This window comes from Rana temporaria, chromosome 4 (assembly GCF_905171775.1).
Source record: "Rana temporaria chromosome 4, aRanTem1.1, whole genome shotgun sequence".
In the NCBI taxonomy this organism is placed as follows: domain Eukaryota; kingdom Metazoa; phylum Chordata; class Amphibia; order Anura; family Ranidae; genus Rana; species Rana temporaria.
Window position 1 is genome coordinate 206,549,408 of NC_053492.1, and position 14,342 is coordinate 206,563,749.

Sequence of the window (14,342 nt, forward strand, 5' to 3'; positions counted from 1 at the left end):
AGTCAATGGTCGACTGTCGGACGCCTTCTCGGTGCGCAATGGAACTAGGCAAGGTTGCCCACTTTCACCTTTAATCTTTATCCTCACTCTAGAACCACTATTGAACTGCCTGAGAGACAATCCAGATATACGGGGCATTGACATCAAGCATCGTCAATATAAAGTAGCCGCATATGCGGATGACGTCCTATTGTTTCTCACAAATCCCCTGATTACCTTGCCCAACCTTCTTAAAGATTTAAAATTATTTCATACACTCTCCAATCTGCGTATTAACTTTGGTAAGTCAATGGCATTAAATGTCTCATTACCGGTGGAGACTGTAGACCTGTGCAAAAAAAAATTTCCTTTTAAATGGGACCCTAACGATATAACATATCTAGGAATTAAGCTCCCGGCAAAACTCTCTGATCTTTTTACCCGTAACTTCCCACCTGCAATGCAATCAATTAAGGCTGACTTAGAGACTTGGACTAAGGGCACATTTTCTTGGTTTGGACGTGCAGCTGTTCTGAAGATGAATGTCCTTCCAAGACTTTTGTACTTGTTACAAGCGATCCCAATTAGACTCCCAGCCACATTCCTGAATTCCTTTAAATCAGTGTGTAGGACCTTTCTCTGGGGTGGGCGTCCAGCCAGGTTGAGTTGGGACAGATTATCTTTGCCCAAAGCGAAGGGAGGCATCGGTATCCCTGATCTCTCCAGATATCATCGGGCCTGTCTTCTCACGCGAATAGTCGACTGGCACATCCATGGAAAGAATAAAGGTTGGGTCGATTTAGAAGAAGCCTGTGTGGGCTTCCGAATATCTCACCTTCCCTGGATAGACCGACCGCTCACCCCCAGGAAATGGACTTCACACCCTCTGATTGGCCCAACCCTTTCCTGTCTCAGGACGATATTTAAAGAGCCAGGCTCGACACCTTTTCCTAGTCCCATGACCCCTCTTACGCATAACCCAGGTTTCCCAGATGGTATCAATACTGTAGACCCACAGGCAACTCAAACCGAGCCTTCCCTACGAGCACACCAATTTTTTAATAATGGAACACTTTTATCCCAGTCAGCTATGGTATTGAAATTTCCTACCTTTCAAATTCCACGCTTCAAATTTTTCCAAATCAGGCATTTTCTACAGAACTCACCTACACCAGCCTTATGGAGCAGAGATCTCACACCCCTTGAAAATTTATGTGTTTCCTCTGCTCCGCAACGGCATTTAATCTTGGTGTTATATTCCATGCTCACACCCACAACTACCTCAATGGCCTCTATTCACGACAAATGGGAAACTGATCTGCAGATCTCCCTTTCTGATGACGATTGGAACTCCATATGGACACATATTCACAAGGGTTCGATTAACGTATCTGCACAAGAGAACAGATATAAGATATACTCACGTTGGTACAGAACCCCTAGTAAACTACATAAATTTTACCCAACTGTCCCTGCGAACCTGCTGGAGATGCAATGAGGCAGAGGGTACTCTTTTACATATCTGGTGGAGCTGTCCTAAGCTCCAACTGTTCTGGAAATCTATCCACTCACTCATTGCCCGCATAACATCGTTCTTGCTGACTTTACCCCTGAGCAATATCTTTTGCATCATACCTCTTTGCCACAGTCGACATACCGAAAGTCTCTAATGCTGCATCTGATTAATGCAGCCTCTCAGTGCATCCCACTACGATGGAAGGACTCTCTCCCACCAACCATACAGGAATGGCATGCCAGAGTCAATAAAATTGAGCTGATGGAGAGACTAATCCACCAAGCGAGAGATGCAGCTGATACATTCAGACTCACTTGGAGTTGTTGGACACTTTACAGAGAATCCCTTCCCACTGACTCATTGACGGCTTCCTCTGACCACCATGACTGACCCTACGTAACTGCTTTCTTTACCTTTTATTCTTTCAATCTCTGGTCCCCCTCTTTCCCTCCTTTGTGGAACCTTTTTCCCCTTTCCCTTCCCAACTACTTCTGGTCTTATCTGTAAGGACCTAATAGATGCATTTCAGCTCTAGATTAATAGCCTGGGGAGGCCTTACCCTCTCCTCCCACCCCTCACGGGTATAACACTACACAACTTTTGAGACAATCTAAGGAGATATGTCCTTTGGGTTACAAATTAGACTGTTAGAACTTGTTACCTAAACAGACCAGGAATTTTCTCAAATTTCCTCTATGTACTTTTCAAGTTTACCCCCACATTGCCCACAGTTTTGCCCCCGTTAGGGGTGGGTTGAGTGGGGGGTTAACCCTGCTGGTCGTTATGGGCGTTACTGTCTCCTTTTGGCCCATAGGTTAGTCTTGATAACCTCTATCACAACAGAAAGTATACATATGACTCTCCTGTTATGATTGCTACCATATTGTCTCATATGTAGATTCTTGATTAACCTCTTTTATGCCACTTAATAACATAAATAATGATAAACTGTACACCTATGTATGTATTCCACACCACTATATATATGTAGTACCGTTTATGCTCTGTGATTGCCACAAAATGCTTAATAGTTGGATTGACTATACTGCTGTAATGTTTTATGATTTAATAAACTTCTATTCTGAAAAAAAAAAAAAAAAGAAAATATGGAAAAAAATAAAGATGCTGGATCGCACAGGGGTGCTTGATCAGACAAGAGTCCTTGGTCACACAAGGGTACTTGTCCGCACAGTAGTGCTTAAAATACATAAGATGTTTGATCGCATAAAAAATGCTGAATCGCATAAAAATGCATGATTGCTTTAAAGTTGCATGTTTGCCTAGATTTTGCATGGTTGCTTAATGAGGCATGATAATTTAAGTTTCCTTAATTATACAGGATTCCTTGGGCTTACATAGGAATACGTGTCTGCAGGGGTACGTGTTGCACAATGTTGCATAACACGTTCAGAACGCATGCTTGCTTGCAAGATGCTTGTTCCATAGCACACATGCTATATGTATGCGTGTATACAGTGCGCCCTTTTATTATATTTTGCCTAAAACATATTTATATGAATTCATGCTTCATGAACACACGCTTCCATAGAGGCATATGGCTTTAACACTTGCCACATTCACATATGGGGAGCCATTTGCATATGTGCTTATTTACATGGGACTGCAGAGGTTGTCTGCGTTTTGCAGGGGAACAGCACTGTCTCCAGTTGGTGGTCTTGCCCCTTGGGTTAGCCACCGTGCCTGGGTTAACAGGGTGCTAGGGCCCACCTCTAGCAGGTGTAAAGGCCCAGGGTATAGCAGTAATGGCATACCGAGGCAAACTCCTGCTGATGGATCAGTCAATAGCAGGGCTGGTCCTAGGGGAGTCCAGCATGGTCAAGCATCTGGAACTCCTGGGTTAGGATCCCAGTCTAGAGGTACATTCTTTCATTGACAAGAAGCTTGGAATGTTTGGGACGCAGCCCAAAGAGGAGAGTTTTTTGGCCTCAGACAAGATCATCGCTATGAGAAAGCTGGTCTATGTGTTCACGGCAAGGAACAGTTCCTTACGTTTTGCCTTTTGCTTAAGGTGCTAGGGAATATGCCGGCTTCATTCAAGACAGTTCCCTAGGCTCAGTTTTATTCAAGGCTAATACAAACATTATTCTGTTGGCCTGGAACGAGTGGATATTAACCTAGCATTATCCAAAGAGTCTGGTCCCAGGGATATGCTGGAATTTCAGTTGGTGGTTCTTAACTAAAAGATTGGCAGAAAGGAAGATCCTTCATGCCCGTTTCCTGGGAGGTGGCAGCTACGAAGGCTGGCCTCTAGGGATTTAGGCCAGGCCTGGAAGAGACCACGGGCCAGGGGAAGTGGTCAAGCTCCAAGTGAGCTTTATCCGTCAGCATTCTAGAGCTACTGATGAAGCATCTGGCTTAAGGGCCTGAACGTTTAGGTTTCTGGATTGTTCTGTCAGAGTACAATCCGACAATGCCACTCTAGTGATTTACTTTGTTTACCAAGCAGGAGCTTGTGCCTTGCCTATGGACAATTGTCATTTCATGGAATGCAGAATTGGCAGGCGATTCGCTGGAGCCATCAACAATTGTGTCCGGGAGAATGACCTCTACACCCCGACTTTTTTTCTGACCAAATGCCACAAACGGTACCCTGTACATAAAATGTATTGGCGTCCAGGTTCAACAAGAAATTGAACAGCTTTGTGTCAAGGACAAGGGATCCACCCGCATGCGGGACAGATGTGTTGGTGATCCTGGGGGACCAGTTGTCGCTGGTTTATGTGTTCTCTCCCCCCAGTGCCGCGACTTTCGTGGCTTCCATGCAACATCGGAGGAGAACGGAAGCTGGCCTAATTGCTCCGGCATAACCCATACGACCTTACTGTGCAGGGACAGTAAGGGTGGTAGTAGAGGACCCAGGGTACCTTACATCTTGTCCAGGCCTACTTTGCAGGGGGTATTACATCCTGTCTTGCACACATGGGAATTAATGGTCTGGCTGGTATAGCCCTAAGGGTCCTTTCACACTAGCGGACCGTTCGTCCGCTCATTACAAGTCCGTTAACGGACTTGTAATGAATCCCTATGGGAACGCGTCCGTTAGCGGATGGAGCATCCGCTAGCGTCCGCGTCAGTCGGGATCCGCTTTTCCGAACGGAAGAAACCCTATTTTTCTTTCGTTCGGCGGAGCGGAACTGATGCAGACGGACAGACGGTCCGTCTGCATCAGGTTCCCCATAGGGCAGAGCGGAGCAGAGACAGGGCGGTCCCTGCACTGTGTGTGGGGACCGCCCTATCCGCCGACAGCTGAGCGGGGACCCCCGCTGAGCCGACGGAGACACACGGAGCGGACCCGGAAACGGTCCGCTCCGTGTGAAAGAGCCCTTATTCTTGAGGATCGGGGCTTTCAGAATCAGCGGCAATTACCTTGATTCATACAGGAGAGCTGGCCTCCAGGACCAGATATCCTAGTTTCTGGAAGGCCCATGTTCCTTGTGTGAAACCAAGAAGGGCGTTCCTTGGAAGTATGTCATAGGTAGGATTCTTGCCTTCCTACATTTGGAAAGGAGATGGTGCTAGCTTTAAGTTCCATCAAGGATCCAATCTCGGCCTTGTCAATATTTTCAAATGTCGCTTGTTTCACACTCTTGATCCGGGCTGTTATACAAGGGGTGATGTGTAGAAGTCTGCCAGTTAAGTCGCCCTTGTGCTCGGAGGATTGGGTCTAGTTTTGTCGGCTTACAGGGTCAGCACCTTGGGCCGATACACCATATTTCTCTTCTTCCTTCTAACAAGGGAATTGGTGTTCATGGTTGCGGTAGCCTCCGCAAGAGGGTTTCAGTATTGGCAACTTTCTTTTAATAGAGTCATACTTAATTATTCTTACAAGTAGGGTGAGGTTTTTTTTTTTTTTTTTTTTTTTTTACCACCTCAGCTAGTACCAAGTTCAAGAGACCAGCTCATGATTTGATGCTTCTTACGTCTCTGTTTGTGGGTTGCATCATGTGTGGTGTATATTCTCTGGGCATTTTTTTTTTTTTTTGAACAGTGGACATGTGCGCTAGAAAGCAAATTATAAGTGTCGCTTTCCCGCTAGGGTGCGCCAGTGACCAGTTACAACTTTTATCCCCGCCCCTCTTCCCACTCCCCTCATGGCTCCCATCATGGCTCCCGGGGATCTCACTCTCTTTACCTAAGAGAATATAGTTTTAGGTTTTTGGAAAGAGGTAAAAACCACACGAGCAGGACCTGGCGATGGCTATCGGAGTGATGGGTGTTATTTCATTCTACTTGGTTATACGCTAACTCTAGTGCCCCCTAACCTTCTCCGCATAGCTCCATGTTTTTTTATATTCCTTCCATTTTTCCCATTTCTCCCCAAACTCCCTGTGTGTCTCTGAGAGGCTTTCCTTTAACTCTTCTAACCTAAATGTTTCCTCTACTGCGTCTATCCAATTCCAGACCTGAGGACTTTCAGTCTCCTGCCACTTTTTAGGTATGAGTCTCTTGGCTGCATTTAACAAGTGGGGGAGTAAGGACTGCTTATAGTTTCTCACCCCCCCTTGGCTGCAGTGAAAGAGCACTACCCAGGGGTCCTTCTTTAGTTCGTCACCAGTGATGGTCTTTATTTGACTTAATATTGCCTCCCAATAAGTTTGAATTTTCGGGCATAGCCACCATAGATGGGCCATCGTACCTCTTTCTCGGCAGCCCCGCCAACACTCTGCTGTCTGTTCTACTTTATATTTATTTACTTTATCCGGGGTGATATACCACCCAGATATACACTTATAATTTGCTTCGGCGATTCGTATGTCTATTGCTGATGAATGGGTTAGTTGCATGATCCTCTGGAAAGTGTTTGTCCCTCTAGGAATTCCAAGCTCCCTTTCCCATTTTTCCAGAAAGGGTGCTTCTCCCCGTGATCCTATCTTAACCAGTATACTGTATAATTTAGTGATAGTGCCCTTTGAGTTTTTTTTTATACATATCTTCTCAAGTGGAGTTAACTCCTCCTTCGTCCGTAATGGGTGGTGGAGGTGCCGTGCAAAGTGGTGCAGCTGTGAATAATGCCACCTATCGAGATTCCAGTAATCCGTTCTGGATTTCAAATCGTCATAGGACATTATCTCTCCTTTTACTATATCGCCCAAGTGTACAGTGTCACCCCTAATCCATTTTCCCCCGATTTTGTATTCCCCTGGTGCAAAATAGGGATTTTCTTTCAAATTCATTAGAGGGGAGTTAAATTTCCCGTCTAATTGTGACTGCATCCTGTCCCACATTCGTAAAGTATATCGTGTTATATCGTGTACTTTGTGATCAAGTGCTCTATAGTGTGCAGGGATCCAAATAATATTATTCAAGTGTTTGCTTATTTGGGCTTGTTCAATTTGTACCCATCTTTTGTCAGGCCTACCCCGGGCCCATTCTACAGCGCGAGACAGAACCGCCGCCTTATGGTAGCTTTTAATGTCCGGGACTGCCAAGCCGCCGAGTGGCTTTCTTTGTTTAAGGATAGAGAGGGATATTCTATGCTTTTTATTTTTCCAAACATAATTTAATAGGAGGGAATTCAGAATTCTAAGAAATTGCTGAGGGAGAGCGATTGGGATTAATAGAAATTTGTATAGTATTTTTGGGACTATTACCATCTTCAGCATATTGATGCGCCCAATCCATGATATGGGTTTGTTTACCGTTTTTTTTAGTTCATTTTTAATCTCATTTAATAGAGGTACAAAATTTATTTTGTACATCTTCTGCACCGTGTTGGCCAGTTTAATACCTAGATACTTTAGTTCTTTAGTCCAGGGGAACGCGCAGATTCCCTTGACCAGACCTACCTCCCTTTTGTTTAGGTTGATGTTCAAGATTTCTGATTTAGTTACATTGATTTTGAAGTTTGAAATAGCGCCATATTGTTGCAATACTTTGGAGAGCTTTGGGATGGATTTTACCGGGTTGGTTACGTAAAATAACACGTCGTCAGCGAAGGCCGACAATTTGTGTTCCTCCTGTTCTACTCTGACCCCCTTGATATCTGGGTCTTTTCGAATAGTAGCCAATAAAGGTTCTAAGGATAGAATGAAAAGGAGGGGGGACATTGGGCACCCCTGTCTTGTCCCATTTTTCATCTCGAAAGACTCCGATAACATGCCGTTAATTTTAATTTTTGCGGTGGGGTGGTGGTAGAGTGTTTTGATCCAGCGGGCCATCCTATTCCCTATCCCCATGGTGGTAAGGGTCTTCATCATGAGCCCCCAGTCTACCCTGTCGAACGCTTTTTCAGCATCAACCGACAGGAATAGACCTGGGGACGCATTCTGCCTTATGGTCTGGAGCAGGAGGATTGCTCTTAGGCTGTTGTCTTTGCCCTCTCTATTGGGGACAAAACCTACCTGATCAGGGTGCACTAACAGGTGCATAACCCCTTTCAGGCGTTCCGCAAGAATTTTAGCAAAAAGCTTAATGTCAGTGTTCAGCAGGGAGATAGGTCTGTATCCCGAGCAAATTGAACGATCCTTCCCCTCTTTCAAAATTATGGCGACCGTGGCGGCTATTGCTTCCTTGCTAGTTTCGAATTCGGACCCAAGCCCGTTGAAATATTTGCACATCCTCGGTATTAGGATGTCGCTAAATCTTTTATAGTACATGACGGAAAAACCGTCCGGGCCGGGACTCTTCCCGCCCAACGTGTTTTTCAACGAGTTTTTTATTTTTTCTTCCGTTATAGGACGGTCCATATTGAGACTTTCTTTCTCCTCTATTCTGGGTAATCCTGCTTTATCCAAGAAATCTCGGGTCTTAGCATCTCTTTCCCCTGCCTGCCAGGCTGGGTGTTTTATTGTATATAATTCCTCGTAATTTTTAAATGTATCCGCGATTTCTCTGGTTGAATAAGCAAAATTCCCATCTTTCCTTTTAATTTTTTCAATGTAATTTCTGGTTTTCTTTTTTTGGGCCATTTTAGCTAGGAGCTTACTGGGTTTATTACCCCAGATATACCTCTCTCTCGCAATACAGTTAAGTTTGTTCCTGGCTTCTTGCTCCATAATCTCCTTGAGTGCATCTCTCTTTAAAATTAGGTTATGGTAAATCTCTTTGGAGCCCTGAGCTTTATGTTTCCGTTCTAAGGTCTCTATATCTTTTCTCAAAGCATTAGTTTTACATTTTCTCTCTTTTTTTTTTTTACAGCCTCAGCAATCAGGATTCCTCTTATATATGCTTTGTGTGTCTCCCAAAGGGTGGCACTAGAGACTCCCTCTGTATCATTAAAGAGAAAAAATTGTTTGAGTTCGGCTTCTACCCTACTTGCCCCGCCTTCGTCCCGAATCAAGTTGTCGTCTAGTCGCCACTCAGACCGTTGGCTCTTTTGTATAGATGATTTAATTTTCATAGTTATTGGGGCGTGGTCTGAGACGGTCATAATTCCAATGTCCGTCTCTATGATAGAATCCAGCAACCTATGATCAACCAAGATGTAGTCAATTCTGGAGTACGTTCCGTGGGGGGGAGAGAAAAATGTATAATTTTGTACATTAGGATGGAAGATCCTCCAAGCATCTACTAATTGACTATCGTGAATCTTATGCTTTATTTTTTGTAGGTAGGCATTAATTGTCTCCCTCCCCCGGAACGTACTATCTTCCTTCGGATTCATAGCAAAATTCAAGTCTCCCATCAAAACTATATAACCTTCTGAGAAATTTTTCAACTTCCCCAGGATTTTTCCTAGATATTGGGTTGAGTGTATGTTTGGGGCATAAATGTTTACAAGCGTATAGACCGTGTTATCTAGTTTTCCTTTTAGAAACAAGAATCTCCCTTCGGGGTCTGTCATCCTTGCCTCCAAAATAAAACCAAGCTCTCTTGTGAACCCAATTGCTACTCCCCTTGACCGTTTAGAGATGGCGTCTCCATAGAACCAGATTGGGTATCTTGGGGAGTATAACTTGATGTTTGAGTCTAAGGTCAAGTGAGTTTCCTGAATATACACTATGTCCGCCCTATATTGTTCAATCTCTGCTAAGATCTTCAATCTTTTAACGGCTGAGTTTAATCCCTTCACATTGTAGGATAAAAATTTTACTTCTGCCATATCCTATTCCTGTGACACCTCCTCCATCTTTCTGGGAGATCCCCTGAGAGCCAGATTTCCTTTTCCCTCCCTTCCCTCACCCCTTCCCCCTCCCTCCCCCCCCCCCCCACCTAGGCTTGAGCATCGCCTCAGAACCGTAGAGATCCTCGGTCTCCCCTACTCGTCGGTTCTCCTAAATGAGGTGGGCCTCCCGACACCCCGCCCTCCCATGTTCCCCCCAGGGTAGTCTTCTGGGGGTTGATCTTCTATGGGTGGAGTTGCGGATCTGCCTCCTTGCTCCCCTTTCCAGTCCCCCCCCCTTCCCCCTCCCAACCCCCCCAGATGCCCCAAGTCTAACTTCTCTTAAGCTGCTAGAAGGACCCATTAATGCCATACAACTATTCAGCCCAGCCGGGAATCTCCAGCACAGGCATATTTAATTTGCAACAAAACCCTTCCAAGTCCTCAGGGAATATCAGCTTAGCAGAGACCCCCTCTTTGCGGCCTACCAGGCATGCCGGGAACCCCCATTGGTAATTTATATTGAGCAGGCGCATCTGTTCCAAAAGGGGTTTCAGGGTCCTTCTTCTGGCCAGGGTCTCCCAAGCTAGGTCAGTAAAAATCTGGATTTCAGTTCCGTCGTAGCATAAAGGGGGCTTTCTTCTCAGTTTTGTCCAGATCTCATCTTTATCTTCGAAATATCTGAACCTCACGATGATATCCCTGTACCATTTGCCTCCTCCCTCCCTAATATTTCCTACGCGGTGTACCCGTTCAATTTTGAGGGGGCCCTCCATACCATTATCTAGAAGGGGGATAAACAGGTCATTGAGAATTTTTCTCAAATCTTCGCCTTTCTCCTCTTTGATGTTTCGTATTCTTAGATTCTGTCTTCTATCCCGGTTCTCCTGGTCCTCTAAGCGGTATTGCAACCACCTCTGGTTTTGTTTCATAGTCTGATGTTGTTTTTTTAGATCATTTAATTCTAGATCCTGCTTTTCCATTATTTTTTCCACTTCCTCTACCCGTTCCAACATATGGAATAAGTCCTTTCTCAACGAGGTAATCTCTTCTCTTATCACATTTTCCAGTCTCTTTAGCATCCCATCTAATTCCCCCTTTGTAGGGATATGAGTGTCCGGTCTGGGGTCATCCGTTTGACTGATTTCATACTCACATTCTATTGATGTGTCTGCAATTGGGGTGACCGCCCCCCCTGCTCCCTTCTTAGTTGTCCCGGTTTTTTCCGCTTTTTTTGACAGACCTGGGTTTTTGGAGCTCCCATCGGGCGTCATGTAATGTCTGATTGTACTAGTGGGGGGATTATCTTTAGGGATTTTCGGGGCGGCCCCCCTTGTGGATCTATTCATGTTGTGTTTTTTAAACCCTCTAATACGCTTCCCCAGTTTGAGCAGCGGGTAGTCACTACCCCTCCCCTTTTTTTTTTTTTTTTGTTGTTGATGATGGGTTTGCTTTTTAGGGAGGGAGAGCGGGTCTTAGGGGTGTAGATTTCCCCTTCAACAGGTTTTACACTAGGGTTCTAGGGGGTCCAGGGGGCATCTATGTAACCGGTAGTAAGTAAAGGGGGAAGTTCACCCACACACTGTTTTCATAATGCTATCGGTCTGAGCCTTCTGAGTATGGCCCCCGGGGTACCAAGGGAGCTCTGAAACCCAGTCTCCGGAGAACCCACTAATAAAAGAGTGCCACCCCTTGGGGATATTTATACTATCTTCTCACTCTTGGGTTTTGTATCCCCATCAGGAGAAAGCACTCTGCTGAGAATAGCTTAGCGGACTTAGTTCCGTTGCCCCTTGACCTTGGCTCTGGGAGGTCAGCAATGCCCCTTTTGACGTTGGAGGTCACCCGGGTGTCCGCCCGGGTTAGAGGAACTAAGGGGGGCTTCGGTGGCTGTTTACAATAGTTGGAAATGAGTCGGTAGTGATTTGTATGTACGTGGGTAGGTGCGTATGTTTACGTGTCTTTCAAGGTTTGCGCCAGCAGGGACGGCCCCAATATCGCCGCTCTCTCCTCTTACCGCTTCTCTTACCCCGCCGTCAATCCATCCGACTCCGTCACCCCTCAGGCCAGGTAAGGGGTCTATATGAGGTGACCTAGGGTAGGTGAGGTAATCCTCGTGGCGTCCAACCTTGAAAGGTCTGACCCTATCCCGCTGTGATTTCTCAGGGAGAAACAGGGCATGCGACTCTAGGAATAAATGCCTCGCTGATTTAGACTGCGCATAAGAAACTTGAGGGGGGGTCAGTCAACAGATCCCGAGGAATATTACACCTGGCAATACCACCCATCACTGTGCAGGACCGTCTAAAATTGTAGCCAAATTCCCTGTAGTCAGCTGGCCATTAATATGACAGAGAAATTCATTGTAGAGGAAGGTTGTAACTTAGTTCCTGCAGTTATCGACTTAAACTTGAGTAATTTGAGGCTTATTCTATATTCTTACAGTCACATATAGCATTCTGGTATGAGGAACCAGAAAAAAAAAGGGTGATATGCTGTACATATACTGCCGATCTTACCGATCCCTCCGTTTCAATGTTGACCTCTTACTCAGTTTACTGGCATTTTCAGGCTACATCTGCGATGCATTGAATGCTAAAGGAAAGGTATTACCTGAGTGCTGATCAGGGCTTATGGCAGCCGGGAGGGGCGTTGGGGTCAGCAGGGGGGCCAAGGACCAGGAGCGCCCACCTCGATTTGCAGCTCCTGCTCCCTCCTCCCTGCACCGCTCGTTCTGGCGTTCCGGCGTCACCCTCGAGGGAACCGAGGGGACAGGAGAGGGGGGGGGTCTCAGCTGGGCAGCGGGGGAGAGCAGTTCGGACGGTCAGCGGTCTAGCAGCTCAGCAGACTCCCACTCTGCGTCGTGGCTGCCACCGCTGATACGTCCTCGGATCTTCCGGCTTCATCTATCCCCCGTGAGCAGGGCAGGTCAGGTCCGATCCGTGGCGCGGGCGCGGGCTGCTCCTCCCTCGGCGTGCGTGCCTCACGTGCACCACGTCATCCCCCTCAAGTAGGGTGAGGTTTAATCATTACCCAGCCTTATTTACTAGAAGGATCTAGGGCCAGATTCACGTAGAATTGCCTATCTTTAGGCGGGTGCAGCGTATCTCATATACGCTCCGCCGCCGTAACTGTTGGGGGCGTGTTGTATGCAAATTAATTGTGACCCCAAGTTATATGACGCTCCTAACGAACAGCTCATGCGCCGTCCGTTAACGTATCCCAGTGCGCATGCTCCAAATTACGCCGCAAATAATCAATGCTTTAGACGTGAACGTAACTTACGCACAGCCCTATTCGCGTACAACTTACGCAAACTTCGGTGCTGTCCCGACGTCCATACTTAACATTGGCTACGCCTCATATAGCAGGGGTAACTTTACGCCGGAAAAAGCCTTACGTAAACAACGTAAATCAATGTGCCGGGCGCACGTACGTTTCTGAATCGGCGTATCTAGCTCATTTGCATATTCTACTCGTAAATCGACGGAAACGCCCCTAGCGGCCAGCGTAAATATGCACTCCAAGATACGACGGCGTAGGAGACTTACGCCGCTCGTATCTAGGCAACAGTGAGGCATATCTGATTCTATGAATCAACCGCAGAGATGCAACGCCTCACACTCAGAGTTACGACGGCGTATCTGGAGATACGCCGACGTAACTCCTTTCTGAATCCGGGCCACAGTGTTCATTTGAATCAAGATATTCTTGCCTTCCTTTTTCAAAACCTTGTTCCGCGGAAGGAAAAGTTATTGCCTTTCTCTCAATAGAGATGAGAGCAGTCAAAAATCTATCTGAAGGTTTCAGATATAGAAATCTGACGTTTTGTTGTGCTGCCAGAAGACACTAGATGTGGGCAGGCAGTGTTCAGATCAGCTATTAAGATGGTTACACTCTCTCGTGTTAGAGTAAGGCCCCGGGAAAGGGCAGGCAGCGTCTAAATCAACTGTTTTTTCTATGTTGATTCATCAGGTTATTATTCAGGCTTGTGGTTTAAAGGGAGGGCTTCCCCCTGTTTCTTTTTGGCGTGCACCCTACCAGGATAGTGAGCGCTTCATGCGCGATGCATTACCAAGCCTGTATGACTCAGATTTGCAAGGCCGCAACTTGGTCGTCGGTGCTTACGTTCACTAATTCCTAACGGGTGAACATAAGACGGCAAGAGGATGCAGCTTTTTGGCGCAGTATGCTGCAGGCAGCATTATAGGTCCTCACGTCTGATGGCGGTCTGTGTTGTTGGTGTTTCCCTCCCCTCAGTAAGCATGGCTTTGGGACATCCCACTTAGTAATAGACTCTGTGTCTCATGATGTACGATAAAGAAAATAGGATTTTTATAACCGCTTACCTGTAAGATCCTTTTGTTGGAGTACATCACGGGACACAGAGCTCCTGCCCCTCTTGTTTGGGGATATTGGGACACTTTGCTTTGCTACAAAAACTGAGGTGCTCCCAGTATGGGAGGGGTTATATAGGGAGGGAACTTCCTGTTCTAATTGATTACACTAGTGTCCAGCACCTGAAGGTGGAACATATAACCCACTTAATAATTACTAGACTCTGTGTCCCGTGATGTACTCCAAGAAAAGGATTTTACAGGTAAGCTGTTATAAAAATCCTATTTTTATATATATATATATATATATATATATATATATATATATATACATACACACAGTGTGTGTGTGTGTGTATGTGTGTGTATATATATATATATATATATAGCGCCGGGCTCCCAATGACAAGGGTGCTACTATAAATTTAGGGGGAGTCTAAGCCATAGT